This window comes from Triticum urartu, chromosome 5A (genome assembly GCF_056163025.1).
Source record: "Triticum urartu cultivar PI428250 chromosome 5A, HENAU_Tu73, whole genome shotgun sequence".
Taxonomy (NCBI): Eukaryota; Viridiplantae; Streptophyta; class Magnoliopsida; order Poales; family Poaceae; genus Triticum; species Triticum urartu.
The window spans coordinates 386,594,867-386,600,866 of NC_141877.1; positions in this window are offsets into that span (position 1 = coordinate 386,594,867).

Below are 6,000 nucleotides of genomic sequence, written 5' to 3' on the forward strand. Positions count from 1 at the left end.
ACTTCTCATACGTTCTATGTGACTCCTCAAAAAGATGAAATATCGACTTTTCGCTACCAGACTCTTGTCGAACACTCGGTCCAGCGATCCCCAATTCCCACCACCGCCTTGCACTATGCCGGCCTTCCACCAACCGCTGCTCATACTCCCCTGATGCCTCCAAGAGGCCACCCACTGGAGGAGGCCACATACGTACACTAGTAGAAAACAGGGCTTTGGTCCAGGCCGGGTCAGCCCATCAGTCCCGGTTCAGTCCAGAACCGGGACCAATGTGGGCATTGGTCCCGGTTCGTGAGCCCAGGGGGCCGGCCGGGCCACGTGGGCCATTGGTCCCGGTTCATCTGGACCTTTTGGTCCCGGTTGGTGGGATGAACCGGGACCAATGGGCCTCGCTTCTGGCCCACCACCATTGATCCCGGTTGGTGGCTTGAACCGGGACCAAAGGCTCCCCTTTAGTCCCGGCTCATGTCACCAACCGGGACCAATGAGGTGCCTATATACACCCCTCGCTCGCGAGCAGAGCACCCCAGTGCTCTGTTTTTCTCTGGCCGAGGGGGAGAGGGCTTGGTGGTGCTCTAGCTCACCTCCTATGCACACAAGGTGTTCGATGGAATGCCCGAGCCACACTAGTTAAGTTTTCTCCTCTCTCGACCTCCAAGCTCCATTTTCCATAATATTTGTGTAGGTTTAGCGGTCCGTCACGCCCCGTCCCCGTCTTCACCGCCGTCGATCACCCGCGCCGAGCTCATCGCCGGCACCACCTGGTGAGCCTCTTGTTCCTATCTTCTTTCTGAAAGGAAAAATATTCTTACTTGTATGTTTACATAGATACTTGTATTATTTTCTTACTTTTATTATTGCATCTTATATAGTGCGATGGTTTTGGTATCCGCCCCCGTCGGCCCTCGTCCTGTCTATGATTCGGATGTGGTATATATATTATCTTTATAACTATTGGTTCATTTATTGTTTATAAAAATTATGCCGACCAATGTGACATAGATTTTATTTATGTAGGATGTATGTGAATCGGAAATGCCAACCGACCCTATTGTCGAGAGGTTAAATTTAGTTGAAGAAGAAAACAATTTGTTGAAGGAAAAAATAAAAAAAATGAGGAGGAGAAGATGATATTGGAGTTGCATGTTGCGGATGTCGTCGATGATCACAAGATCAAGATGGATGCAATGCGCTTGAAGATTAGAAAGATTGAAAAATATGCCATTCATACCGAGGCTTGGTATCATTATGCCGTTGGATCAATTGTTACCTTGGTTGCGATTATGATCGCATTTGTTTTCGCATTGAAATGTTTTACATAGTTTCAATGTATGGTTTAATTAATTTGATGCTCTGGAGAGCTATATGTTGTTAGATGAGAACTATGTATGCAATTTGGTTTTAATGTGATGATGAACTTCTATTAATTTGGACACTTAATTATATATAATGCACGCAGATGAACCGGCAATGGATGTACGGTGACAGACACACCCGCGAGTACATTAAGAGCGTGCATGAGTTTCTCGATGCGGCTGAGGCAAACAAGCAGAATGGTTTTATGTGTTGTCCATGCACTGAATGTGGGAATACGAGGTCTTACTCTAACCGGAAAATCCTTCACTCCCACCTGCTTTACAAGGGTTTCATGCCACACTATAATGTTTGGACGAGGCACGAAGAAATAGGGGTTATGATGGAAGACGGCGAAGAAGAAGAGTACGATGACAACTATGTGCCCCCTGAATACGGTGATGCTGCAACGGGGGGAGCTGGTGAAGATCAAGAGGAACCAGACGATGTGCCCAATGATGCTGCAACGGGTGAAGCTGCTGAAGATCAAGAGGAACCAGGCGATGTGCCCGATGATGATGATCTCCGCCGGGTCATTGTCGATGCAAGGACGCAATGCGAAAGTCAAAAGGAGAAGCTAAAGTTTGATCGCATGTTAGAGGATCACAAAAAAGGGTTATACCCCAATTGCGAAGATGGCAACACAAAGCTCGGTACTGTACTGCAATTGCTGCAGTGGAAGGCAGAGAATGCTATGGCTGACAAAGGATTTGAGAAGCTACTGAAAATGTTGAAGAAGAAGCTTCCAAAGGATAACAAATTGCCCGACAGTACATACGCAGCAAAGAAGGTCATATGCCCTCTAGGATTGGAGGTGGAGAAGATACATGCATGCCCTAATGACTGCATCCTCTACCGTGGTGCATACAAGGATCTGAACGCATGCCCGGTATGCAGTGCATTGCGGTATAAGATCAGACGAGATGACCCTGGTGATGTTGACGGCGAGCCCCTCAGGAAGAGGGTTCCTGCGAAGGTGATGTGGTATGCTCCTATAATACAACGGTTGAAACGTCTGTTCAGAAACGAAGAGCATGCCAAGTTGATGCAATGGCACAGTGAGAACCGAAGGAAAGATGGGAAGTTGAGAGCACCCGCTGACGGATCGCAGTGGAGAAAAATCGAGAGAAAGTACTGGGATGAGTTTGCAAAGGACCCAAGGAATGTATCGTTTGCTTTAAGCACGGATGGCATTAATCCTTTTGGGGAGCAGAGCAGCAATCACAGCACCTGGCCCGTGACTCTATGTATGTATAACCTTCCTCCTTGGATGTGCATGAAGCGGAAGTTCATTATGATGCCAGTTCTCATCCAAGGCCCTAAGCAACCCGGCAACAAAATTGATGTGTACCTAAGGCCATTAGTTGAAGAACTTTTACAGCTGTGGAATGGAAACGGTGTACGTACGTGGGATGAGCACACACAGGAGGAATTTAACCTTAAGGCGTTGCTGTTCGTGACCATCAACGATTGGCCCGCTCTCAGTAACCTTTCAGGACAGACAAACAAAGGATACCACGCATGCACGCACTGTTTAGATGACACTGAAAGTATATACCTGGACAAATGCAGGAAGAATGTGTACCTGGGCCATCGTCGATTTCTTCCGACCAACCATCAATGTCGAAAGAAAGGCAAGCATTTCAAAGGCGAGGCAGATCACCGGAAGAAGCCCGCCATGCGCACCGGTGATCACGTGCTTGCTATGGTCAATGATTTACACTACATAATCTTTGGAAAGGGTCCCGGTGGACTAGCTATTCTGAATGACGTTGAGGGACACGCACCCATGTGGAAGAAGAAATCTATATTTTGGGACCTACCCTACTGGAAAGACCTAGAGGTCCGCTCCTCAATCAACATGATGCACGTGACGAAGAACCTTTGCGTGAACCTGCTAGGCTTCTTGGGCGTGTATGGGAAGACAAAAGATACACCTGAGGCACGGGAGGACCTGCAACGTTTGCACGAAAAAGACGGCATGCCTCCGAAGCAGTATAAAGGTCCTGCCAGCTACGCTCTTACGAAAGAAGAGAAAGAAATCTTCTTTGAATGCCTGCTCAGTATGAAGGTCACGACTGGCTTCTCGTCGAATATAAAGGGAACAATAAATATGCCAGAGAAAAAGTTTCAGAACCTAAAGTCTCATGACTGCCACGTGATTATGACGCAACTGCTTCCGGTTGCATTGAGGGGGCTTCTACCGGAAAACGTCCGATTAGCCACTGTGAAGCTATGTGCATTTCTCAATGCAATCTCTCAGAAGGTGATCGATCCAGAAATCGTACCAAGGCTAAGGAGTGATGTGGCGTAATGTCTTGTCAGTTTCGAGCTGGTGTTCCCACCATCCTTCTTCAATATCATGACGCACGTCCTAGTTCATCTATTCGACGAAATTGTCATCCCCGGGCCCGTATTTCTACACAATATGTTCCCCTTTGAGAGGTTCATGGGAGTCCTAAAGAAATATGTCCGTAACCGCGCTAGGCCAGAAGGAAGCATCTCCATGGGCCATCAAACAGAGGATGTTATCGGGTTTTGTGTTGACTTCATTCCCGGCCTTAAGAAGATAGGTCTCCCTAAATCGCGGTATGAGGGGAGACTGACTGGAAAAGGCACTCTTGGAAGAGACTCAATAATATGCAGGGACGGATATTCTTGGTCTCAAGCAAACTACACAGTTCTACAGAACTCTACCTTGGTGACCCCGTATGTCGATGAACACAAGAACAGTCTGCGCTCCAAACACCCGGAGCAGTGCGACGACTGGATTACATGTGAACACATCAGGACTTTCAGCAGTTGGTTGGAAACACGTCTCAGAAGTGACAACACTGTTTGTGATGAGTTGTACTTGTTGTCCAGGGGACCATCTTTGACTGTATTGACTTACAAATGATACGAGATAAATGGGAATACATTTTACACGATCGCCCAAGATCAAAAGAGCACCAACCAAAACAGCGGTGTCCGCTTTGATGCAGCACCCGAGAGCGGAAAGGACACATATTATGGTTACATAGTGGACATATGGAAACTTGACTACAGACCTGATTTTAAGGTCCCTTTGTTTAAGTGCAAATGGGTCAATCTTTTAGGCGGCGGGGTACAGGTAGACCCACAGTACGGAATGACAACAGTGGATCTGAAAAATCTTGGGTACACTGACGAACCGTTTGTCCTAGCCAATGATGTGGCACAGGTTATCTATGTGAAGGACATGTCTACCAAACCGAGAAAAAAAAGATAAGGAAGCGAATACATCATACGATGAGCCAAAGCGCCACATAGTTCTTTTAGGAAAAAGGGACATCCTGGGAGTGGACGGTAAGACAGACATGTCTGAAGATTATGAAAAGTTTCATGAAATTCCTCCCTTCAATGTCAAGGTTGACCCAAGCATCCTGATAAACAATGAAGATTATCTATGGTTACGGTGCAATAAGCAAATGACACAAGCGAAGAAAAAGTGAAGACTTTCTCCCGCAACTATTATGATGATACCATGCCAACTTTGTAACACACGAACATGCTACCATTGTCCGTTTTGTACATGCACATGCTATGTGGGTGAAATTATGATACCATCCCAACTTTCAACTTTTTCAGAGTTCATTTGAAATGCTTTCATGTCTTATGGTTCGTCCCTCGTAATACCATGATCATTAGTCCCTGGCCCATGCCAACTTTCAACTTTCAACTTTCTAAAACTAATGGCACTAACAGAAAGTTTATAATTTTGCTCCTCGCCCCTGGCCCATGACCATTAGTCCCGGTTTGTGCCACAAACCGGGACTAAAGGGTTGGTCCTCGTTGCGAGCAGAGTTTAGTCCCACCTCGCCAACCGAAGGGGGCTCACACCGGTTTATAAGCCCTTCCCTCTCTGCCTTGTTGAGCTCCTCTCGAAGTGAAAATAGATGCCCTAATAGAGAAAAGTTTAACCTAAATTCATAGTGAATTTCTCTGAAATTCATAAAAATTTACTAGGAATTTAGGTTGAATTTTCTCTATAAGCGCATCTATTCTCATTTTTTTAGTAAGTTAATCACAAACTTGTGATTCAAACAATTTTCAAAGAATTCAAATTTTAACTATTCAAATTTGAAAACTAATGACACTAACAGAAAGTTTATAATTTTTCTAAAACTAATGGCACTAACAGAAAGTTTATAATTTTGCTAACTTAAAAGCAAACAGAATTAAAAATTGAAGCAAAAAACAAAAGAAAATAAATAATGCAAAAAACAAATCAAAAAAACAGGAAAAAACTATTTTTATAGTAAAGTTAATCACAAAATAAAATAAATAAAGCAACAAAGAAAACAAAAAAACTAAAAAAGTGTTTTCAAATTTGAAAACTAATGGCACTAACAGAAAGTTTATAATTTTTCTAAAACTAAAAGCAAAAAGAATAAAAAAATAAAGCAAAAAACAAAAGAAAATAAATAATGTAGAAAACAAAACAAAAAAACTGGAAAAAATAGTAACAATAAGTATTTTGTTGTAAGTAGAAACAAAATAAAATAAATAAAGCAACAGAAAGTTTATAATTTTGCTGACCTAAAAGCAAAAAGAATTAAAAAATAAAGCAAAAAACAAAAGAAAATAAATAATACAGAAAACAAAACAAAAAACTGGAAAAAAAAT